The sequence below is a fragment of the Prionailurus bengalensis genome, chromosome C2 (genome assembly GCF_016509475.1).
Source record: "Prionailurus bengalensis isolate Pbe53 chromosome C2, Fcat_Pben_1.1_paternal_pri, whole genome shotgun sequence".
NCBI lineage: Eukaryota > Metazoa > Chordata > Mammalia > Carnivora > Felidae > Prionailurus > Prionailurus bengalensis.
In genome coordinates, this window is record NC_057350.1 from 4,288,167 (window position 1) to 4,314,208 (window position 26,042).

Here is a 26,042-nt window from a genome sequence, read left to right on the forward strand (position 1 = left end):
TTGGGAGGGGGGAGCCTGGACCACAGGGAGGGAGAGCAGAGCTTTGGGGTGTATAGATCTCCCCCCACCGCTGTGGGGCGGCCGGTTCCTTGGCCTTGCTGAACCTGCACACGTAAACTGGGCTTAGCCCGGTTACCGTCCACTGGGGGTACAAATGCAATGAACGTGGGAAGCCCCCAGCCCAACGTGTCTGGCCGAGGGTGGCTGTTAGCGTGGAGACAGTTCCCTCCGCCTTAAAGGAAGGGTGGCGAGGACTGGCCAGCCGTTTCAGGCCTCCTGGGCGGTGCTGCCCCGGGGACACACAGGACCCCAGCTCAAGCTGGTGCTTTCATCACTGGCCAGCAGGGTCCACGTAGGCCACTGGGGACCGCTGGGACTCAGGACAATCAGTCCTCTGCCCTCAAACTGGTCCCTGAGATCATTAGTGATGTTTGTAAACACAAGACACCTCCTTGCCTTGCGGGGGAGCTGGGTGGGGGGGCTACCGTGACTGTCTGAAGGGGCTCCCCTACCCCAGAGGGAGTTTGGTTGGGACCTTACTCGTGGACAAGGGCAGGCTTGCTGCTGGGATGACCTCCCTCTCACGCCAGGTGCCTGCACCCAGATTCCAAACCAGTCCCTTTAATTCCATAACCCGGGGGCCGGCCTCGCCCATTTTATACATAAAGTTTTATTGGAACGCAGCCACACCCATCCGTTTCTTCATGGTCCGCAACTACTTTCTCACAACAAGCAAAGAAGCTTGGGGTGGCTCCGGTTCCGGAGGTGGGGGGGGGGGAAGCTGGTGGCTAGTTTGGGGGCAGGGGGCCCCTTGACCCGGGTGGATGTAAGCGTTCTGAGCCACATGGAAGGTCGGCCTTGAAAATCTCTCTTCCGGGCAATTTATTTTGCAGCCAAACTCACGGGGCCCCGGCGCCTGAACCCAGACCCTTTCCCTTTGATGAAGTACGTTCACGTCTGGACTGTTCGTGGAGGGACCCCAGGACCCCTTCCTGGAGGTGAGCCCGAGCTTCTCACCGCCCCTCTGATGGAACCCTCTGGAAATACCTGTGGGATGAGGATAGGAAAAAGGACTAAATGAAATCATATAGACTCTTACCCACTCAAGACAGTCACTCGGCCATTTTGTTGACATTGAGAGTGTTCCTTCTGTGCTTCTAGATTTTCCTCTTCCTCCTGCTGCGGCTAGTTCCTCCTCTGCGGCCGTGAGCCCCCCTCGAAGGCCGGGCCACTGAACCGAGAGACTGAATTCACAGGCCCCGTGACGGAGCCGACCCAAGCCGACACGGTGGGACCACGGCTCCGTCAGCCTGCAAACAAGGTCAGGGGCGGCGTGGGGCTGAAACTTGCTACAAACACCGGACGCTGGAGGCATCGCGCAGCAGACACGGGCAGCCTCGTGGGGACAGGGGCCTTGTGTGGGAGCCCGGGACCCATGTGTTAGGAGCTCTGGCACCCCCGTTATAGGGCAAAGCATAAGCCCAGGCCGGTGGGTTTCATTTGAGCTGCCACCACCCCCTCCGTGTGGGTTTATGGCTTGGGGCTGATGTGCCTGAAGGAGAGGACAGTGCTGAGACACCCCAGCCCACTTCCCCAGGGCACTTTTTAACAACTCTGGTAAAATGTATCTAAATATGGGGGCACTTGGGTGGCTCAGTCGATTAAGCGTCTGACCTCAGCTCAGGTCGTGATCTCACGGTTCGTGGGTTCGAGCCCCGCGTCGGGCTCTGTGCTGACAGCTCAAGCTCGGAGCCTGCTTCGGATTCTGTGTCTGTCTCGCTCCCTCTGCCCCTCCCCCGCTCATGCTCTGTCTCTCTCTGTCTCTCAAAAATAAAGTAAACGTTAAAAAAAATTTTTTTTAAATACACTTCAATAAAAGTTTCCGTCTGAATGTTTTTGTCCCCCGTAATTCATGGGTGGAAATCCTAACCCCCAGTGTGAGGGTGTCAGGACTCGGGGCCTTGGGAGGTGACGGCGTCATGAGGGTGGAACCCCCACGAATGGGGTTGGTGTTCTGAGAGGAGACCCCCTCCCCCCCAGAGCACCCCCTCTCTTTCCCCTGCACGTGAGGACACAGGGACCACTGGGCCTTCCCCAAACACCGAATTAACCCAGGGGGCAGTTCAGCAACGCCCAGGGTATTCACATTGCTGTGTGTCCTCCTCCAGAACTTCCTGCAAAACCAAAGCTCTGTGCTCGTTAGACAACGGCTCCCCCCACCCCCCCAGGCCCTGGTGTCCGCCCGGGGAACTCGCATCGACGTCAGTTTTTCTGCAGGATAAAGATGGAGAACTTGGGCTGCGAGTCCAACGTCAGGGTCTGCACGGCTGGGCTGCCTCCGGAGACTCCTTTCTGAAGGCCTCCCTGCCTCCTCGGGGTCTGCAGGGCGGAGGCAGAGGACCCGTGGGGGTGGGAATCCCGCTGTGGGACTTTGGGTTTTAAGTCAAAGGGTGGTACAGTGATCCCCGTCAGGCCCCTACCCTTCCCTGGGCTACTGCAGCCTGGGGGCCGGCCCCTCCCACTTGCCTAAAGGCCAAGTCCACGTGGCGCGCCTCCTCCTCTGCAGAGCCCCTGTGAGGGGAGGGGGAGGAAAGTTCACGAACACGGAAAAATCGCTCAAGTCTTGCTTGGAAACCAAGCCACATCTCTTAGGCATCCAGGCCACTCTGGAGAGGTGGGGACACAGAATGTCAGGGGACAGGCCTGGAGGGCCTTTAGCCGCAGAACAGTCAGGTAACTGCTTCTCCCTCTGACAATCTTGCATCAGATTAGGTTCCTTCCTCCCTCCTTCCTTCCCTCCCTTCCTCCCATTTTGTGGGGGGGCTGTGCTAACTGCTTTTACATACCTCCTTCTCCCAATTCCAGAAACTGCCTTTTAAAAAGTTCCCATTATGATTCCCCATGACATTGAAGGGGTCTGGGAGAGCTGAAATCCCTGCCTGTGGCCGTGTGTTACTGGTGTTGGTAGATTCGAACCACTGCACTCTACCCTCCCCCCCCCCCCAGCGACCTGGCCGGGGCGCCTGCTTGCACCAGGGCTGGCCCCTCGGAGGTGGAGCTGGCCCAGAGACTGGGAGTCCTTGGGGGCAGAGCTCCGCAAGACGCTGACCCAGCGCGGGGACAGGCTTACCCCCCCATGCCACATGCCACGTAATGTTCCTCTTGTTGGATTCCACGGCTCTGGCCACCACTCCAGTCCCTTATCAGGCTTCCGAGAAGGAGATACTTCAGGTCCCTCTTTGTGCTTTGTTTTTCTCTTTGGAAGGAGAGAGAGTCTAAGAGAAGCCCCTTTACCTGCACACTGGGGCTCTGGTGGGGGCCCCAGAGTGCAGGGGGGGGGGATTTGTCGGGACTCACGTGACTCAGGGAGAGTAGTAGGTTGCCCCCCAATTCCCCCCACGACTCACCAGCGGCAGCTGGGCAAGGTGAGAGCCGGCACATTCTGGCACATTCTGGCACATTCTGCCCCTGCACACACCCGTGACCCAGCTCCCCGCCCGTGGGCCGGCACTCCTCCTTGTGTTACTCTTCCGAGAACACAGAGCATCCTGCCAAGGGGAACCCCAACCCCCCCCGGCTGAGGCCCTGGCTGGTGGCTGAGAAGCGCCAACCTGCCAGAGCGCCCGCTGTGCCCGCCTCTGCCACCGGCTCCTGGCCTCGGCTGCCTGGCTCCGGGGCGCGTCCCATTGTCCGCAGGAAGCTCTGCCGGCCTGTCCACCGGCAAGGGGCAAAATTCCGAGCTGACAGCAGGGAGCCCTATGCAGGGCTCGAACCCACCAACCGTGAGATCATGACCTGAGCTGAAGTCGAACGCTTACCCGGCTGAGCCGCCCAGGCGCCCTTAGCTTTCAGCTTTTTTTTAAGTTGCAGACCAAACCAAAAAAAGCCACAAGGTCCGAAAAGAGCTTCGGCGGTGACTGCTGATTGATCAGGTTTAGAAGCAACCAACTCGGGGCGCCTGGGTGGCGCAGTCGGTTAAGCGTCCGACTTCAGCCAGGTCACGATCTCGCGGTCCGTGAGTTCGAGCCCCGCGTCGGGCTCTGGGCTGATGGCTCAGAGCCTGGAGCCTGTTTCCGATTCTGTGTCTCCCTCTCTCTCTGCCCCTCCCCCGTTCATGCTCTGTCTCTCTCTGTCCCAAAAATAAATACACATTGAAAGAAGCAACCAACTCATGCCCCTGGGGTCTGGCCATGGTCAAGGGGAGGCCAACAGGCTGTCGGGTAGGAGGACAGGGCGAGGGCTTTCGGCTGAGTTTGCAGACCGGGGTTCCGTGAGGCAGAGCCGCGTGGCCCCCTCCTCCCTGGCAGACGAGATGGGAACTGATGCGTCTTGGGGGGAGGGGGCCCTCCCCCACCCCTTCCCCACAAGTCCTGCTGAGTGGTGACTGCCTTTATATGGCGGCCTGGTCCCTACCGCCTTGCAGAGCTGGTGTGGACCCTGGGACCCCTCCACCCTCCCGGGCACAGGGAAACGCTGAGCTGTCACCAGCGCAGTGTCACCGCAAGCAGGGCACGGTGTGGGCCCCTGCTCCCTGCCCAGGTCCCCACCGTACCTCGCTCTCTGGAGTCCCTTCTCCGGAGCTCCCAGAAGGGGCCCTCATTCCCAGCCTTGCAGAGCCAGGGGTTTACGGACACTGAGAGCAACCGGCCCACCGCCTCAAGGAGTGATGAGGCTGAGATGTCTGTCTGCTCCCCCTCTCCCCCCTCTGCTCCCTCCATGTCCGCTTCCCGGGGCGCCCTCCCTCCTTAGAGCATGTGCACGGCGACACCTCGGCCGGGGGTCTAGGGGAGGCGTCCGAAGACTGAGACTCTAAAGATGAGAGTTTCCAGAGCAAGGCTCCCCCACGGGCTAGCAGGGAGGACCCCGGCACATGCGGGGGGAAGATACGTGGCCCTTGCACGTGAAGGGCCTTTGCCCGGCAAGCCGGGTGGGGTGTGGGGGAGGAGAGGCGGGGACGGTGGGCGGGGAGTGACCGCAGTAAAGCCCTCAGGTGCGTGACAACAGCTTCCAGGAGGAGAGCTGATGTCTCAGATCTACTCATCGGCCACTAAGAGTGAAACATGGGCGTCGAAGGCCCGCGTGGCGGCATCTATAAAGCGCCTCATGGCCTGTGGCGGGCAGAGCCCGGGGACCAGACCTGGGCCCTGACGGGACAGCACGTTGCTCGGATCCCACGAGCAAGAAGGGACTGGTTCTCTGGATGCCTTGGCAAGACACGCGCCTTCCAAGGGGAGGGGCCAAGCCCTAGAAAGATTCCGGAGCCTGTCCCACGGGCGCATCTTGCAGGATGCCCTGGGACAGGCCGGCATCGTCCCTCCGAAGCAAAGGACCAGTCTTTGTGCCTTGCCCCTCCCGCCACGAAGCCCAAAGCACGCCGTCGGGCAGGGCTCCTCGGCTTTGGGAGACAGGATGTTCTGCGCCTCGGGATAGCTCTGTGGCCCACCTGCCGGGCTGGGAGCTGCCAGTCTGGAGCAAGGCCCAGAGGGGAGGTCGGGCCACAGTGTCAACAGGCCCGCTGCTTGGGTCGCGTGACTCGGCAAACTCCCGGCGGCCAGAGGTATCTCAGGGAGAGAGATGTCAGGAGAGCCTCCAGGGAGGCCCAACAGGCGAGACCAGGGCAGACCCCCAGCGTCCCAGAGGGAGGCCGTTCCAGCCGTAGCAGAGGGCCGCCTGTCATTCCAAGGGCACGCCTGTCATTTCCAAAGGGTGCGGAAAGCGTGGGCATGCCGAGGACCCGGACGTGCCCCGGGGCAGAGCCGTAGGCTGGCATAGCCTCATGCGGGCTGCTGTCCAGCCGCAGGAGGGAATGACGTTCAGAAACCTGCTACCACATGGTCATCCGTGATCCTCGAGGACACGATGCTCAGCCAAAGAAGCCAGATAGAAAAGGCCACGTACTGTGTGTTTCCCTTTGATTTGTTTTAATGTTTATTTATTTTTGAGAGAGAGAGAGGGACAGGGAGACAGCGAATCCGAAGCAGGCTCCAGCCTCCGAGCTGTCAGCACAGACCTCGACCCGCGAACCGTGAGATCGTGACCTGAGCCGAAATCGGACGCTGCACCGATTGGGCCACCCAGGTGCCCCTGTGTGTTTCCATTTACGTGGACTGTCCAGAGTGTAGACATCCACGCAGAGAGAAAGTAGCCTGCTGGTTGCCTAGACCCGCGGGGAGGGCAGGGGGCACCCGGAGGGGACAGCAAAGGGTGCACGACTCTTTCTGAGGTGGTGGAAATATTCTCAAATTGCCTGGGTGCACACACCAAGCATACCGAAACTGAATATACTAAAAAAACATAGTACATGGGTCATTTGCCTGGTATGTGAGTTACAGCTCAATAAAACGGTTTTTAAAACACATGTAAGGAAAACGTGACAACATCAAAGCGTCCACACAAATGTGCTAAGAGTTACTGATGCCTCAGGTCAAATATGGATTGTATTCTGTCCTTGGCCCACTCCCCTCTTGACTCTGCGCTGTCAGGGGGCCAGGATCCCCACTGACTGCAGCCTGGGCCTGGGAATGACCCCCCAGGGGCTCTGGGGCCGAAGCTGGGTCTCCTGCAACGTCGCGCTCTGACCTTTCTCTCTCCAGCCCACTGACTCCTCCGCATCAGCCCCAGAACTAGAAGAACAGGATCGCATCCCTGGTTCTCTGCTGCTGGCTGTGTGATCCTGACCAGTTATGCTACCTCTCTGGTTTGTCCTCTTTCGTCACCATAAATCACTGGCGGCGTCCCGGGTCTAAGACCATCAGATCCGACCTGAAGGCTTTCTCCATTTGTACATTTGTGCTGTGTCTGTGGGTCTGTTGGGAAATGATGAGAGAGTGTTATAAAAATCCCACTGCTCTTTGTTCTTGGAATTTCTGTTTTATAAATTAATAAGACCTTTACCGTTTTTTTCGGTTTCTCAAATTTGAATGCCTGGGAGGGGCTTTCAAGGACCGCACGGAAGAAATGTGCCGTGTTCAAGAGCAGTAGCCATCCGGAGGACATCTTCCCTGACGCCTTCAAGTCTCCAGAAAAGGGACAGTGCCCGCCTGTGCGGAGAGCCTGCCAGGCTCCAGCCTGAGCCCCGGGGCCGGGGGAGGGGCCCCGAAGATGCAGAGAAGGAAGCTTGACACTGTGGTAAAGCATTTTGAAATCAACCTGGCATGATGACGTTTATCCTTTGTGGGTTTCAGAAATATGGCCCTCCATCGAGGGATGCATCCGAAGACCAGAGAGCAGTTTCGCCCTTTGCTTTTTGCTAAATAGAATCCAACTCCCTGTCCCTTTCTGGAACTTGGAGGGCAGAATGCGGGGATGACGAGGGCCGCCCTCTACACGCCCCAGACCTGTTCCTCTACTTGCTGGATTGTTCCCCTCTTCCCTCCTTCAGCTACTCTAAGGCTGTTTCCTTATGATACACCTCACCCTTGAAGAGTTTATGACAAAATGAATGCACAGGGAGTCAGGCTGAAGGGGGTGGCAGGCGAGACGGGCTACAGAATTTGCAGAGCCCAGTGCAAAATGGAAACGAGGTGTTCCTTGCTCAAAAAGTATTAAGAGGTTCATGAGGTCGATAGAGCTTTAAAACAAGTGCGGGCCCTGGTTTAACCGGAGTTCAAATGGAGCTGGGCCAGGGGCGTGATTAAAAAAAGTCAGTTAGTGAGGGGCGCCTGGGGGGGCTCAGTCAGTTAAGCGTCCGACTTCGGCTCAGGTCATGACCTGCCAGTTCGTGAGTTCGAGTCCCGCGTCGGGTTCTGTGCTGACAGCTCAGAACCTGCTTCAGACCCTCTGTCTCCCTCTCTCTGCCCCTCCCTCCCTGGTGCCCGCGTGCTCACTCTTTCTCGCTCTCTCTCACTCAAAAATAAAGAATAAACACTAATGAAAAAGTCAGTTAGTGAGGCTTATACGGAGTTCTCAGCCTTTCCTGCTTGGCCTCGGTGTGATAGACAGGTTTTAGAAAACAGCAAAAACAGATTGCAACAAATATGAGGAGTGGAGACAAAGCGGGTCCAAGATGTTCCACGAACAAATCCATTAAAAAAACGGGCAGAGGACCCGAGTAGACACTTTTCCAAAGAAGACACCCAGCTGGCCCACAGATGCAGGAAAAGATGCTCAACATCGCTGGTCATCAGGGAAACGCAAGTCAAAACCACACTCAGATACCACCTCGCACCTGTCAGAACGGCTGGACAAGAACGAGGCGAGGATGTGGGGCAAAGGGAGCCCTCGGGCCCTATTGATGGGAACGTAAATTGGTGGAACCACCGTGGAAAACAGTACAGAGGTTCCCCCCAAAATTAATAATGGAAATACAATGGGATCCAGGAATTCTGCTGGGCGTTTACCTGAAGGAAACAGAAACACTAATTCAAAAAGAGATTGCAACCCCCCGTTCATTGAAGCGTTACTTACAGTAGCCAAGATACGGAAGCAACCCAAGTGTCCATCCATGGGTGACTGGATAAAGAAGGTGTGAGATATAGATATATATATATATAGTGAAATACTACTAAGCAATGAAAAAGAATGAAATCTTGCATTTGTGACAACATGGATGGACGTCGAAGGTATTATGCTCAGTGAAATATGTCAGAGGAAGACAGACGCCGTATGATGTCACGTCAACGTGGGATCTAAAAATGAAAACACACAAACAAAATAAACCAGAAACAGACTCATAGATGCAGAGAACAAACTGGTGGTTGCAGGGGGGAGGGCGGCGCTGGGGGCATGGGCGAGGCGGGCGAAGTTATAAAATAAACAAGACATGGGGGTGGAAAGCACAGCACAGGGAATAGAGTCAGTAAGATCGTCACAATGTTGCCCGGTGACAGGTGGTCCCTGGGCTCATTGTGGTGACCGTTTCGTAATGTACAGAACTGTCGAATCACCACGTGGTGCGCTTGAAACTCACATAAAATTGTATGTCAACAGTACTTCAACTTAAAAAACAAACGAACAGGGCGCCTGGGTGGCGCAGTCGGTTAAGCGTCCGACTTCAGCCAGGTCACGATCTCGCGGTCCGTGAGTTCGAGCCCCGCGTCGGGCTCTGGGCTGACGGCTCGAAGCCTGGAGCCAGTTTCCGATTCTGTGTCTCCCTCTCTCTCTGCCCCTCCCCCGTTCATGCTCTGTCTCTCTCTGTCCCAAAAATAAATAAAAAACATTGGAAAAAAAAAATTAAAAAAAAAACAAAAAACAAATGAACAAACCAAAAGCCCCAAAGGGAAATGTTCTTCGAAGTGAAGCCCCAGTCCCCAACCCCGGGGGGCCGCAAAAGAGAGTTCCCTTCTGGCTCCCTGATGCCTTCTTGCTGCCCTCACTCGCTGCTTATCCTTCCTCCGGGGGACAATACCCAGGTCTCCCGAATCCACTCCAGACGCTTTTTCATCCTGCCAGCGCTGGAAGGTGGAGACCCCACACTTCCAGTAAGTTCTATCATCAGGAGCCTTGAATCGTGCACCCCGCCGGTGGCTGGGACATCTCGTTCTCCAGCGGAACAAAGCTCTCAGGCTCTGCTGGTTTCTAACAGACTCAGGTGAGACCATCTCCAAAGGAAATTAGTGGGGGACCCTCGATTCCAATAGGGTTTTTAAAAATTATAATTTTTTTTTTATTTTAGAGAGAGAGAGTGCGTGTGAGTGCATGAATGAGGAAGAGACAGAAGGGGAGAGAGACAGAGAGAGAGAGAGAGAGAGAATCTCAAGTAGGCTCCACACTCAGTGTGGCGCCCAATGTGGGGCTCGATTCCACGAGGTCATGATCCTGGGATCGTGACCTGAGCCGAAACCAAGAGTTGGACACTCGACCCGCTGAGCCACCCAGGTGCCCCTTAAATGATTTTATTTTATTTTATTTTTTATTTATTTTTTCCACATTTTTATTTATTTTTGGGACAGAGAGAGACAGAGCATGAACGGGGGAGGGGCAGAGAGAGAGGGAGACACAGAATCGGAAACAGGCTCCAGGCTCCGAGCCATCAGCACAGAGCCCGACGCGGGGCTCGAACTCACGGACCGCGAGATCGTGACCTGGCTGAAGTCGGACGCTTAACCGACTGCGCCACCCAGGCGCCCCTTAAATGATTTTTTTTAAAGATTAATCTTTATTGGTGAACCTTTTTTTTTTTTTTAATTTTTTTTTAACGTTTATTTATTTTTGAGACAGAGAGAGACAGAGCATGAACAGGGAAGGGTCAGAGAGAGAGGGAGACACAGAATCAGAAACAGGCTCCAGGCTCTGAGCGGTCAGCACAGAGCCTGACGAGGGGCTCGAACTCACGGACTGCGAGATCATGACCTGAGCCGAAGTCGGATGCTCAACCGACTGAGCCACCCAGGCGCCCCTATTGGTGAACCTTTTTATTGCTGCTTAAAATTTCGGGTTTAAAAATTACAGATAAATGCTTATACAAAATTTGGATCCTGCCGTATATAATTTTTCACAGACCATGAAAATTTTCCCATATGAAATATTCTTCCGCATCACTAAAATAACTTTTTTTAACCCTTATTTATTTTTGAGAGGTAGAGAAAGACAGAGCACAGGCAGGGAAGGGCCAGAGAGAGGGAGACACAGAATCTGAAGCAGGCTCCAGGCTCTGAGCTGTCACCACAGACCCCGATGCGGGGCTCGAACCCACAAACTGCAAGATCATGACCCGAGCCCAAGTTAGATGCTTAACCAACTTGGCCAAAATAAACAGTTTTTAAAAATTTAAAAAAAGAGAGAGAATTTGGCACCATATGGTAAGTGTCAGATCAGCCTTGTAATTGGGGTTTAAATTGTGCCATTAAGTAATTGATTTTAGACCCATGATTTCATTGGAAAAGCATAAAGGCATTTTGCTAAATCTATACACGACACTGGGACAGTCAAGGACTGATATTTACCCCATTTAAACTCTATCTGTTAGATTTAGTGGAACAATCTTAGTACATGGGGGGTTTTGCTTCTTGGAGCCATTTGAAGTAATGTAATATATATATATATATATATATATATATATAATAAAATATATATATATTTACAGTGCAGTTTAAATTGTTTAAGGGAGTCAGATTTATTAAGTTTTAAATACGATTGATTACATTAGGGAGTTTAGTAGTTCAAACTGAGTTGTTCAAATATCAATCAGATCAAGCCCCCCTGAAAGTGATATTAAAATGTCCTGAATTTACAGGAAAATGATTGGATTTGTAGGTTGAACCTCAAAAACCAAAGGAAAACGGGGTGTTAAAATGTGATACATTTTTAACAATACATGTGATACTAACCTAAAACACAAAAACCACCACTGCTCTTTCTTGCCACGGGAGCGCCTCTCGAGGACACTCACCTCCTCCACACTGATGGTTTTTCTCCTCACATGTGCTTTCAGACCTCAGCTCACGGGACAGGTCATACAAGGACGCACCCCAATCATGCCCTTCCCACCGCCTCTCCACCGGGTCCCCGCTCACCCGAGGGAATGCCACGGGCACTGGACAGTTGCCCTGAAGTTTGGGGTGGAAAGCATGGCTTCCTGGTTGAATTCCTTTAAGACTGCTCTACGGGCTAATAGACATTTTCCCTTGAACCTGACCGATTCCAGCTCGTCTATCCCCACCTGAACGCCTGGCCACCTGGAGAAGCATTAGCCCCTCTTTTTGCGCTGCAAACCGCCAAGGAATGGCTTGTTGGAGATCTCTTTCTAGGGGCAAAGATGACCAGGTTATTAAAACTCAGAAAAGTTAGCCGCGAGGTGACTCACGTGGGTGTTTATTTCTGAGCTGTTTCTCTCCCGCTGCGTTCGAGCGGGAGAACTTGAGAACTGTGTCTCTATTTGTAGCGAAAGGAGAGACGGAGACAGACACCAGGCGGGCTCGCCTCTGATGGAGGAAGCAGGACTACTGTGTTCCCGCGGATCCTGTCTGAGCCTCCCGGCGGTCACGGCAAGAGGTAGGTCAGTGGGGTTATTGTTCGCCTTGGGGTTTCCAGGAAGACTCGGACACGCTCCATCCCCTGCGATTAAGCTGTGATAAGCCCGCGGGACTCTTGGCCTTTGCAATTTCCTCTGGCTCCCCCACACCAAGCCCCCTGGGGATGGCTTCTCTCCTTCCGTATCTTCGCTACCACTGGTGAAAAGACACATCCAGTGAAAGTCCGTCTTGCTCTGTTCCCCCCAACGTTAGCACCCAGCACGGTGAGGGGGTTCCCCCAGAGAAGCAACCCTAAGCCTGGCCTGGCTCCGGCGAGCTGTGGGGACCCCGCGTCTTGAGACGTTCTTTGGAAGCAATGAACTTGGTGCGAAGGAAAGTCGATACAAATTGCATTTTCAGGCGGGGCGTTTGCCGTGCCTCCCCCACGACCGAGGCACTTCTTGGCCGGATCATCCCTTTTGGGGTCGCCATTGCTTTGCCTTTGCAGGCGTCCCGGGAGTGAGTGAGGTCCTCAGCCAGCTGCTTACTAGCTGGGAGCCTCCGTATCAGACACCTGCATCTGCGTCTGGCTCGTCCTCTCGGGCCGTGTGACGTCAGCTGAGCCTAGCTTATCCAGCTGGGTTTCTCTTCCGTAACCAAGATCCAGGGACTCATTCTCAGCCACGTGGGGCACGCCGGGCCTCTGTCTTTTGTCTCTCGTGGGGGAGCGTGGTCTCGCCAGCCAGCACGAGGCATGCCCAGCGACGTCCCGGAAACCACGGGGAACCCGAGGGGCCCTGGGCCTTTTCTACTGATGGGGTGACGGTTCTGCCAGGGTTCACGTTAAGCGACAGCGATGTGAGTGACTCCGACGGCAGCACGGCCAGGTTTTGTCCCACAGAGATGCTGATGGCTCGTCCACCAATACGTTACTTCCCAACGGGGATGGTCTGAGTGCCCTGTAGAGCCCTAGGCCATGTGGCAACGTCCTCCCCACGCCTTCCTCCTACAGGACTGTGGACTGCTCACTGGCTTCCTCACTGTGGGGATCGATAAATCGCTGACAGGGGCTCACTTTCCCCAAGAGTCATGCCTTTGACTTGTAAGCGATCCTCCCCCACTGAGGGCGAGGGTGCCATCGGGTCCCCACGCCTGCCCACTGGCCCTGCCCCCTCCGCCCGGCCCTGCCTCGTTCTCTGGTCTGCACTCTCCCCCGCCACCCCTCGCTGATTCACCCAGCCTCAGACCTGCCGTGTCCGCATGTGACTCCGAGCCTCCTCTCTCTCCGGGGCCGACCTTTCCCCGGAATCCCCAGGTCTCATCCTGCCCATCGTCCATGTCTCACGAACATCCAGGCGTAACGGGTCTGAACCGAACTCCCGATGACCCACCGCGCCCTGACCTCGCTTCTTGCCGAAGCCCACACGTGGCAACTTTATCCTTTCTGGTTGTCCGAGCTGAGGGGAAGCAGCGGAGAGCAAGGTCCCGAGATGCCTCAGCTGGGAGCAGCCCCCGTGTCGCGTGCCCCTGAGTGCTCGTCTCTTCCATGTGGCCCCAGGAGCTACCCCGCCCAGGGCTCAAGCCTGTGCACGGTCCCCTCTTAAATCTGGCCGCCTCGTGACTCAGTCTGATGGGCGCAGTGTGGCAGAAGTGGGCATCTGCTGACCTAAGCCTCAAGAAAACCTGGCAGCCTCCACGTTCGCACCTCTGAGCGCCCGGGGCCCCTGCGTACGAAGGCCAGCGGCTCTCCCTGACCGTTGCACAGACAGAACTCCGGGAAAGGCCACAGGAGAGAGAGACGCCCTGGGACCACGTGCAGGGAGATGCCCTGCCATCCGGCTGGCCCACCAGCCTGGGGCAGCCACACTGAGGACCCCTGAAGGACCAGCCCAGGCTGCAGACCCCCCCAGGAAGAAGAGTGGCTGTTGTTTGCAGCTGTGGGGTTTTGGGTGATGTCACCCTCTGCGGCCTGTCGTCTCCTGTCGCTGTTCCCTTCCACCACGTCCTTCCCACAACACTGGCCTTTCCACTGTTTCTTGGACACTACCAGCACGATCCTGCCTCAGGACCTTTTCACTTGCTGGTCCCCGGCCAGAATTTCTCTTATCCCATCAGCTCTTTGGGATTCTCCTTCACCTCTTCGGGTCTTTGCTCAAATCTCACCTGAATATCCAATTTAAAAGTGTGGCCCTCCCAAACAGTCCCTCTCCTTCTCCAGTTTCCTCTTTTTCAAAGGACTTATCTCCATCTGACATATTACAGGTTTACTTCTAGTTTGTGTGTGTCAGTTTCCCCCATGAGAATGTGAGTTCCGTCAAGTACAGCCTTTCTCAGAGCACTATTTCAGCAAGGAAATATCTGGGGGAGGAAGGAAGGAAGGAAGGAAGGAGGGAAGGAAGGAAGGAAGAAAGGAAGAAGGGAAGGAAGGAAAGAAAGAAGGAAGGAATGAGGGAAGGAAGGAAGGAAGGAAAGAAGGAAAGAAGGAGGGAAGGAGGGAAGGAGGGAGGGAAGGAAGACAGGCCTCATAGGTTGTTATATTAAACATCGGGCAGGTTGCCTAGCATATCATAGAGGACCCATAATTTGAAGTCCCCGTTCCACAGAGTCCCTTGTCTAATAAAGGAGGCGAGCAGCAGGGGAGCTGAGACCAGGGAGGCAGATGAAGAGGAGGGAAGGGCAGGAGGAGGAGATAGAGCACCGACAGTAGGCTTACCCACTCTGGATTTTACCTGGGGCTGGACAGGCCCCGAACCCTGGTCCTCATCGTGAATGATGGAAGACATCTTCCTGTCCTTTGCAATCGTGAATGATGGAAGACATCTTCCTGTCCTTTGCAAACCCAAGGCTTCTCCTCTATCATGCTGGCTTGTGGACCTGGGGTCAGGATTGAGAGCAAGAAGAGGACAGTCCACACCCAGCAGGATCGAGGGTCCCCTGAGAGCCCACAGATCTCTGCCATGCAGGCAAGACTCAGCCTCAATAGGTTCAAGGGGTTGGGGACATCCCAGGACAGGGTCAAGTGCACACTCGACTTCTGGAGCTGCAGTTCTCAAACACCATGCACAACGAATCCCTGAGAAGTTGTTCACACACAGATGCCTGGGCTCTCTCAGATCCTAATTCGAAAGGGCTGGGGCCAGGTTTGTGTGAATGCTAAATAAACTCCTGGGGGGTTCTGAAGCTGGTGTTCCTTGGACCACTCTTTGAGCTCCTGGGGAGTCGTTCAGAACCCACAGTGGGCAGCAGGTGAGGAGCGAAAGGCTTCGGCTCCTCTGTCCACCCTCTGCTGGTTTGACCTCCCTTTGACGAAACCGACCCTAGCTTTGGATTCTTCCTCCAGAGCCCACACATGGCTGCCTGCACCACAGTCTCCCCAGCAGAGAATATCCCCAAATCAGAGGGGTGCAGAGAGGGGCCTTGGGGTCATCCCCTGTGTCCCAACACCCTCACCCCTGCAGAGGAGCAAATGGAGTGTAGATCAGGGCAATGAGAATGAAGAAAAGCCTCTTGGAGGTGTGTAGAGTGGGACAGGGAATGTCCTTTGAGAAGCCGGGCACTGTCTCACATTTATTTTCCCAGGTAAGCCCTGTACTCTGCATCTTGGCTGGAAACTGGAGGTAGGTCTGAGTTCATCTGAGTGACTCCAGGGCTTAACATGGGCCTGAAAAAGCCAACATTGGGTGGGGGGTTGGAAGGATAGGTGGGTAGATGAGTGAATGGATGGGTGGATGGATGGATGGATGGATGGATGGGTGGACGGATGGATGGACGGATGGATGGACGGACGGATGGATGGTTGGATGGATGGATGGATGGATGGATGAGTAAATGGATGGATGGATGGATGGATGGATGGATGGATAAATGGGTGGGTGCATGGATGGATAGATGGATGGGTGGGTGGATGGATGGATGGATGGATAGGTGAGTGAATAGATGGGTGGATGGATAGATGATTGTATGAATGAATAGATGAATGGATGGATGGATGGACAGATAGACAACATTTATCTTTTCTGGCTTGGGGTTTGGATTCAATGCTCCCCAGGGTCCTTGACAGTTCTACTTGCTTGGTTTCCATCGCTTCGGAGGCAGAACACTCATTGTGGGGACTCTTTAGAACATATTTTTAAATGTTTATTTATTTTTGAGAGAGAGAGAGACACACACACAGAGTGCAAGTGGGGGAGGGTCAGAGAGAGAGGGAGACACAGAATCCGAAGCGGGCTCCAGGCTCTAAGATGTCAGGACAAAGCCTGACGCAGGCCTCGAACCCAGGAACGGTGAGATCAGACCTGAGCCGAAGTCGGACGCTCAACCGACTGAGCCCCCCAGGCGCCCCGACATTGTGGGGACTCAAGCTAGGAAGGGAAGTGTGAGAGTAACTTGCTGGTGACACAAGAAGGACAAAGGGATGGTAGGGGTGAGGAGGGGGAGCAGTAGCCAGGTGGACACAGAGAAGAGATCAAGAGGGGCCGGAAAACCCAGGCGAAGTAAACTGAGTCTGGCAGCTTTGAAGATTTATTCAATTGCAGGCCCAATTGCTTCTAATAACACCTTGCGGCTCCTGGCGCCTTTCTCCTGGGAGCTCAAAGACTTTTACTGACACTGTGAAGCCGCACACAAGCCATTGAGGGAGATACTGTTATTATCTTCATCACCGCTTCAGAGGCAGGATGGTGAGACTCAGAGAAGTGGGGCGACTTGCCCAAGGTCATAGGCCGCTCTTGCGGGGCAGAGCCAGCACACAGGGCAACATTCCCTCTGTTAGCATCTCCGTCCCCGGCGAGGTGTGTGGTGTGGACTGCCTTCCCCAAGCTCCCAGACAGTGTCCAGCTCTGCATTCGTAAGAAGTAGTGAGTCACCGATTCTCACAACACACTGTGAGGCCACAGCTGCTGCCAGCCTCCTCCTTTCCACCCTCCTGACTGCAGGGTGAGGGAGCAGTGACTTCTCCTAAGTCCCTCCATGAGTCAAGGCTGTATTGGGAAGGGGTGAATTTCAGGATGTGGAGACCAAGCTTTAGCCTTGGGCAGAAGAAAACACCAGCTCAGGCAATGCAGAGCCTCGGAAGACCTGTGGGTCGGCTGCCTCATCTTTCTGCTCTCACTACTTGGGGCTTGAAGCCATCTTGCTCCTCCCCTCGTTGTCCCTCCCTCTGCTGTGGTGGGCTTCCCTCCTCCCAGCCTGCCCTCCCACCCGTAGTAGGCGATCCATCCATCCATCCATTCATCCATCCATCCATTCACCCATCCATCCATCCGTCCATCCATTCACCATCCAACCATCCATCCATCCATCCATCCATTTATCCATCCATCCATCCATCCATTCACCATCCAACCATCCATCCATCCATCCATTCATCCATCCATCCATCCATTCATCCATTCACCATCCAACCATCTATCCATCCATCCATCCATTCATCCATCCATCCACATACCCATCCATTCACTCATCTATCCATCTATCCTTCCATTCTCTACCCAGTGTTGACTTTTCCAGGCCCGTGTGAAGTCCCGGGGTCACTCAGATGAACTTAGGCCTACCTCCAGTTCCCATCCCTCCCTGTCCCCAGTGCTTAACCGAGCTCCTGGAGTTCCTGGTTCCCACCAGGCAGGGCCAGGGGTCTGCAGGTCAAGAGGTGGGCGGGCCAGCATTCCTCAGGCTTGAGTCAAAGAGGTAAACTGTCAAACCAAGCAGCCCCCTCCCTCAAAAAAACATAATTCCCAGCCAGGCAGCCAAGAATGTACCTGAAAGGGCGTGATTTCTTGGCTTCCTCCCTCCAGAAGTACCCTTTGTACCTTTATTGAAATGAGAAAAATGCAGAGCATTCTTGAGCTGCTGTGGCCTCAGGGGAAGTCTTGTGCAGACTGGCAGGGGTGAGGCTGCTAATCACCTGTGCCTGGGGCAAGGAGTCCTCCTCCGGCTGGTTCCCAGGCTTTGGAGGAGGGAGGGGGCAGCATCAGTGGAGGGGACCGCCCTACTTTGAATGCGAGCTACTAAGAAACTGGACTAAGAGCAAGGGAATGAAGGTGAAGGGGGCAAGGCACCAGCTGCACCCTGCTTGCGACACTGCCTGTGCCTTATGCCTGCAGATGACACCCGTCACACATGTTCTCTCTGCTTTCTCAGTACCAAAGACTCCATGACAGTAAGACTCTGTTCTTGAAACCTTTGTAACTCCAAGGGCAAGCACAGCTCCTGGCACATTAGCAGGATCTCAAGACTTTTCTAAGAGACGGATAGATGATGGGTGGTGGATAATGGAGGATGGACAGATGGATGATGGAGGAATGTTGAAAAGTGGGTGGATGATGGATAATGGAAAATGAATGAATGACAGTGGATGGATGGATGGATGGATGGATGAATGCATGCTGGGTGGATGGATGGATGGATGGATGGATGAATGCATGCTGGGTGGATGGATGGATGGATGGATGAATGCATGCTGGGTGGATGGATGGATGGAATGATGGATGGTGGATGGCTGGGTGAATGGATGGGTGGATGGGTAGATGGGTTGATGGATGAGTGGGAGGATGGCTGGCTGGCTGGCTGGCTGGCTGGCTGGATGGAATGATGGATGGATGGGTGAATGGATGGGTGGATGGATGGGTGAGTGGATGGCTGGTTGGATGGATAAATGCATGCTGGGTGGAGGGACCGATGGATAGGCGGATGGAAAACTGAAGAGAATTCTGGGATATAAGGAACAGATTTGGGATCCTTCCAAAGTCCCCAGTGTAGCAGGCGATTGAAAAGCATGCTTAAAAAGTTCAAGCTTAACTGTGTGGGCAGGAGCCACCCTTTGTGCCCTACGCAAGCAGTACACCCAGCACTTTTGGGCCAGCCCCGAATCTTCAGGAGTCGTAGGGCTTGGGCAGACAGGTGCAGACTGGGGAGAGCAATGGCCAGGGGAGAAAGGAGTATTCTGCTGCACCCTTCCCCTGAAATCAGGCTAAGTGGCCCCAGCCGGGTTTGCACCCCTGGGGAGATCCTCACCTGGGACCTGCCTCTGCCCTTGTGATGGGGTTTCAGGTGGCCCCATCACACCTGTCCTTATACTGGCATCTTTCTTCTGGCTGAATCATAGCAGAAGGCTGTGATTACATTTTCATCTTACAAGGGACATAAAACCGAGGCATTGAGAACATGCCTTTCAAGCTGTGGCATGATTTACGAGCTGCCAGGGAAGCTCCCGGAGGTGGGGGACGGGGGCGCTCATTGTGTGTTGCTGCTGGAAGGAGCCCCCTTCCCAGCGGTGGGCTCTCTGTGGGGTGCACGGGGAGCAGAAAGCCGAGAGGTGAAGGAGGAGGACGGTGACCACTGCCCGGCTGGGCCAGGCTCCCAGGCCAGCTACAGTCTGAGTCAGGTCAGGGTGCTGCTCCTTCCTTCCTGTTGAGACTCCGATACCCCCACCCTCCCCCGGTCCCCTTTCCTGCCCTGTCTGGCCTAAAAGCATCTTTGTTTAAGCAGAGGGGGCTTTCGCTGGAATCAGACGAGCCTGAGCCGCAGGGCTCTCCTCTGCACAGCCGAGAGGGGTGCGCAGGGCTTCTGGGAGCCACAGACTGTTGTAGACAGGGAGAGAAGGCCGTGAGGTATTCTGTAGAGGCTGTGTTTATTATTTTTTTTTTTTTAAATTTTTTTTCAATGTTTTTTATTTACTTTTGGGACAGAGAGAGACAGAGCATGAACGGGGGAGGGTCAGAGAGAGAGGGAGACACAGAATCGGAAACAGGCTCCAGGCTCTGAGCCATCAGCCCAGAGCCCGACGCGGGGCTCGAACTCACGGACCGCGAGATCGTGACCTGGCTGAAGTCGGACGCTTAACCGACTGTGCCACCCAGGCGCCCCTGTAGAGGCTGTGTTTAGACAACAGGTTTGAGCAATGGGAATTGATCAAGGCAAAAGGGCCTACAGGGACGGCCTGACTGAATACAGACTGGCCCATTTCACAATATCCACAAGTCCTATGGGTTACTTACAAAGGGGCACAGTTATCAAAAAAGGGAAGGTTCCAAGACTTCCTCACCTTCCTGCTTTAAAAACAGCCCCACCCACTGCCTCCTTGCGGACAGTTCCTCCTCTGCTGTCCTGCCCGCTGCTCCCCGGCCAAGCGTTCTAGAAACTTCTGCCTCCTTTGTTGTGCCTGGGGCGAATCCTTTCACACACACTCCCCCCCTGCCTGCCCCCCATGCCACCGGCTCCCACCTGATCGTCACCCCACATTTGGGGGCCCCCACCTGACCCACACTTTCTAGGTGGGCGTTTCTCCGAGTTGCCTGGACAGACTGCAGAGGGAAGGCATCTGAGCGTCCACAGCTCCAGTGACTTTTTGTGATTTGTCCGCATTCTGAATATGCATTCACATCTGCACCTCATTTTTATTTAATCATTTTGTATTCTTTTCCTTAAAGGGCACCTCCAGTTTGTAGCAACTTGAGTCCTACGAAGCCTGGGCGTGGGTGAGGGTGGGCCCTCAGTTCAGCCACCAGTGTCCCTCTAAGAAGAGGGGAACTGGGCACAGACATGAGGGAGAAGGCCGTGCGAAGGCGGAGGCGGGGACCGGGTGACACATCTCCAAGCCGACGAGGGCCAAGGATTGCCAGCAAATACCAGAAGCTGGGAGAGGCCTGGATTCGCCCTCAGAGCCACCAGAACCAACCCTGCAGGCGGCCGCCTGGATTTCTGGCCTCCGGAACTGAGCGAGCGTACATTTCTGAGACGTTTAATCCCCCAGCTTGTGGTGCTAGGCCTCGAACGCCTTTTGAGGGGGGGGGGGGAGGGGGGGGAGGATGGATCTATGGAAATGAAATCAAATCCCAGCTTTTAGGGGAAATGATTTAGACTGCGCAGCTGACCGCTGGGGTTGATAGTTTTGACTCTCACCCCGCGGTTGTAAACTGCGATCAGCGGGCTTTTTGCTACTGATTACGCAACAGTCCCAGTCGGGAGGAGGGGGAGGCTAAGATCCCGTCAACGCAGCCTCCAGCCCCTCGCGCTTCGGCTGCTCCAGGAGCCCCGATGATGGAAAACTCTGTTGTTTTCTTTTCAATCGCAGTGGCCTGGATTGCTCACCGTCTCTTAGAGGGTGTCTCAAGAGGAGACCAACACGTTGCCTCACAGAGTCCTTAGGAGCCCCGCGCAGAGCCTCGTGAGTCACTCCAGGGTTTTGGGAGACGAATGGCCGGTGAGCCGGCTTCTCAGGAAGATTAGCCACAAGTCGTGGCTGCGCTTGCCGGGCCAGCCGGTGCAGAACTGACTCACGTGGGCCAGGAAGCAGGCAGAGAGCCTGACAACAGCTCGGAAGGCCCCGGGCCCGCTGTCTTCCCATGAGCGGGGCAGGGAGCGGGGGAGGGGGTGCGTCTCCCCATTTGGTCATTTCTGTTTGTGGTTGAATAAGGTGGACACTATTTAAATGGGGACATTTTATACATAGGTATATATCAGTGCATATGCTCATCTCTCTGTCCCTTTCCCCCTCTCTATATACGTACACACACACACACACACACACACACACACAGAGTATGTAGCTATACGTTGCATGCACTATAGATACAGTATAATGAGTGGGAAGAAACTGATGGTTTTCAGATTTTTAAAGCCGGAGAGACTTCTTTATGGTAAAATATAGGCATACGTAGAAGAATGTGCAAAGAACCAAAAAAGCACGGCTCCGTGAAGGATCCCAAAGTCAGGTAGAGCCTCCGTGACCCTCCCACAGCAGCTCCTGCCGCAATCCTTCCCCAGGGCCTTGAGAAAAAGAAACACCTCCTATTGAGGGAGGTGTGCTTAGGTGGTAATTATGACCAGGAAGTCGTTACAGCCACAGATGGGTGGTGGAAAGCAGGAAAGTGGGGGGGGGGTAACTCGGGGTGAGGGAGGGGCTCAGGCAGCCAGGACCTTGCCGGCCCCCAGAATTGCCCCTGTGCCCCCCGCCCCAGATGTCTCCATGGTGTTCTGGCCAGCAGTGCTGTGTCCCCGTTCATGGCTACAGAGTATTGCACTGTATGAAAGCACCACAACGTATCTGTTCCGTGAATGCCCTTCTGGGTTGTTTGAAGTTTGGCTCTGTTACAAAGAGATGGCGGTGAACGTCAATGCCTTCTCTCCACCCCAGCGAGGGTGTGCTGTCTACCCAATTTCCAGTCCTGCCTACCAGACCTTTTCCTCCCCAGAAGGCATATGCCTGATGCAATTCGTAGGGATCAGCCTATGATCTCAGGGTCCATAAAGGGCCCGGTCTTTGCTTGGGCAGTTTCTTATCTGGATGACCAACCCCAACTTCCCCCCTCTTTTCTCCTCCAGATCTTGTGAATTCTCTTACCCTGCCATAACCCACATCTCCCAGGAAGCCTTCCAGGCACCCCAACCCTGTGCCTCCTCTGTCCTGTGCTCTCAGTGCCCTGAATCCGTATCTTGACTCCCAGTCCCCACTCTGTGTGGGGCAGAATGGGTACGTGAATGCCTCAAGCTTTCTGGACGGCACTTTGTCCCCTTTCTCTCAAAGATAAATATGCTCACACTCCCTGGCTGGGCACTCCCGTTCCTGGAAACTGTCCTCCAGAGATGCTACCCAGAGTGCTTCAAGATGAATGGACCAGAATGTTCGTTCCAGTGCTGACTGGAAGAACACAGCACTGTAAGTCGTCTAAACGTCTATGGGTAAGAGAACAGTGGCACATGCATTCGATAGAATATTCCGCAGCCATTACAGATCTGACGAAAAGACGTGCAGGGAATATAGTTAATGGGAAAGCCAGTTGTGGTATGTGTTTCCTGCCCCACAACCAGGGAGGACACATGTTGGCTGTGTTCACTTTGTCTTCAGAAAGTAGGGTTGGCAGGTGGGGGACCTCCCACTGCTTCCTCTATGGGGTCTGTGTTGTTCCAACTGTCTGGTAAGCCTGAAGTTGCTTTTGTAATTAAAAAAATAGTAATAATATATTTAAAAATGTTTTTATTTATTTTTGAGAGAGAGAGAGAGACAGCATAATCTTGGGAGGGACAGAGACAGAGGGGGACAGAGGATCTGAAAGGGTCTCTGAGCTGTCAACACAGAGCTCAACACAGGACTTGAACTCACAAACCATGAGATTGGGACCTGAGCCGAAGTCAGAGGCTCAACCGACTGAAGGCAACTTGGTGCCTCCCCATAATACATTTTTAAATGAAGACATAAAACTATCAAAACTCGTAGAATGTACACCAAGTGTGAACCCTAATGTAAACTATGGACCATAGTTAATAATAACATATCAAAATTGATTCATCAATTGCAACAGAGACCTCACTAATGAAGATGTTAGTAATGGGGGACACTGTGCCCCGGGGTATATAGGAATTCTATACATTTACGTGATTTCTCTGTAAACCTAAAACTTCTAAAATATAGTTTCTTGGGGCCCCTGGGTGGCTCAGTCAGCTAAGTGTCCGACTTCAGCTCAGGTCCTGATCTTGCGGTTTGTGGGTTCGAGCCCCGCGTCGGGCTCTGCGCCTGGCTCAGAGCCTGGAGCCTGCTTCGAATTCTGTGTCCCCCTCTCTCTCCCTGCCTCTCCCCCACTTGTTCTCTGCCTCTCTCTCAAAAGTAAATAAAATGTAAAAAAAATTTTTTTAATTAAAAAAATAAAATATAGTTTCTTTCAGAAAGAAAGAAATGGGGCGCCTGGGTGGCGCAGTCGGTTAAGCATCCGACTTCAGCCAGGTCACGATCTCGCGGTCCGTGAGTTCGAGCCCCGCGTCAGGCTCTGGGCTGATGGCTCAGAGCCTGGAGCCTGTTTCCAATTCTGTGTCTCCCTCTCTCTCTGCCCCTTCCCCGTTCATGCTCTGTCTCTCTCTGTCCCAAAAATAAATAAACGTTGAAAAAAAAATTTTTTTTTTAAGTTAAAAAAAAAAAAAGAAAGAAAGAAATAAGGGAAAGAAGGAAAGGGAAGGAGGGAGGAAAGGAAAGAGAAAGAAAGAAAGAAAGAAAGAAAGACACCAATTAGTGGATACTTGGAATAGAGCCGGGATTGACCGACAAGCTTTTTTTCTGTTTGGGGCCAGACAGTGAGTAATTTGGGCTTTGGAAGTCACGGCTACTCAGATTTGCTATCATCCTGCAAAAGCAGCCAGGGGCAATACGTGAGTGAGTGAGCAAGCCAGCCGCTGTGTTCCAATAAAACTTTATTCACAAAAGCGGACGGTGGGCCGGAGCTGGAGCCTGCGGCCCCCAGCACGGAAACAGAAAAGGGTCCTCACGGTCGGAGGAGGAGGAGGAGGCTGAGGGGCTGCCCACTCACCCCGGACGGGGGGCAAACCCAGGTTCTTTGCCGTCGCACGCAGCCCTTCCCAGGATCGGAATGGATTCCAAAGACTGATTTCATGTCAGTTCAGTTTCGCGCGGCCTGACCCCGAAGAGCGGAGGGTCACCGGTAGCTGGAGACACTGGGAGAGCCGGGGCTGGCCATCCAGCTGGAGGAGCTGCTCCGACGACGGCCTGCCTGCTTCCTCAGCTCCGGGGCTCCTGCACACGCAGCCCCGCGGCCCCCACGCACCCCTGCCTCTGCACCTGCTGTCTTTCTCCGAGAAGCTCGCAAGCGCGGTTGCCAAGGTCAGCTCAGAGATCTAGCGCTCTCCCTTCCCAAGAAAGATGACAAAGGGGAATCACGCGACGTTCTTTCGGCAAGTTGTGAGGTTGTGGTGGGCGGAGAGGAGAATGGTGGCCGTGCTCACCCCGAGCCGTGCGGCCCTGCCCCGGAGTGGGACAGCGAATGAACAGACACGGCCACGCAGGGAATTTGTCCCCTCTGGCCGGAAGGGCCCGATGCGCTGGAGGTGCGGCCACTGACCCCGCGTCGTGCCTTCGGCAGCCCTGTGAGTTAGGATAAGAGTCCCGTTTTGCAGATGGAGGCACATGAGGCTCCAAGCAACTTTTCGAGAAACGATACCTTTAAAATGGCCGAAGGCTGAGGGGCGCCTGGGTGGCTCAGTCGGTTAAGCGTCCAACTTGGGCTCCAGTTATGGTCTCACAGTTCGTGAGACTGTGGGGGGGTCTCTCCTTGTAGAAACTCCAGCAGTCCATCAGCGGTAAGTACAGTAGGGAAAAAAACCCAACAACAACAAAAAAACCCCACGGTGTAGACTTTCTCATCGCAAGTTAATTTCTCATTACAAGTTAATTACATTTTGGGGTACTCTTATGCTTTTAGGATCGTCACAATAGGGGACTGGAAGTTAGACAGACTTCTTTGTTTAAAAAGAAGAAGTAATAGTTTGGGGGCACCTGAGTGGCTCGGTTGGTTACGCTCCTAATGCTTGGTTTCTGCTCAGGTTATGATCTCGCAGTTGGAGACTGGGCCCCACATCGGGCTCTGTGCTGACTGTGCAAAGCCTGCTTGGGATTCTCTCCTTCTCTCTCTGCCCCTCCCCTGCTCATGAGTGCATGCTCTCTCTCTCTCTCTCTCTCTCTCTCAAAAATAAATAAATAAACTTTTAAAAATATTTATATTTATATTTTTAACATATTTATTTATTTTAAAATATATTTATTTATTTTTGAGAGAGAGAGAGAGAGAGAGAGAGAGAGCATGAATGGGGGAGGGGCGGAGACAGAAGGAGACACAGAATCCCAAGCAGGCTCCAGGCTCTGAGCCCGACGCGGGGCTTGAACTCACAAACCGTGAGATCGTGACCTGAACCGAAGTCAGTCGCTTAACTGACTGAGCCACCCAGGGGCCCCATAAATAAATAAACTTACAAAAAAAAAAAAAGGGGAGAGAGAAGTGATGATTTTACCACACAAAACTCAAAAGAGGGATGGAGAGCCCAGGGGCTAACAAGACCCTGCAATTATCCTGCCTGACCACAGAATGACTATAAAGGGAAACTGAGGCACGACACCAGGGCATACCGTTGGGGTGGGAAGTTACTGTCCGAGGGAGGAGGGCAGTGACTCGGGGGTCTCTGCCGCGGTGTGCAGGGGCCACGGCAGGCTGTCCCCGAAGGCCGGGAGGCGGGGCCCCGTGGGACAGTCATTGGCCACGCTGCCCTGGGTGGACACATGGATTGTTTCCCACCCGTCATGACCTTGAATAACACATGAGAATTCCTAGAATTCTCCAGGCCCAGAAAATCCTCTCTCCTCACTGGGGAGCAGAC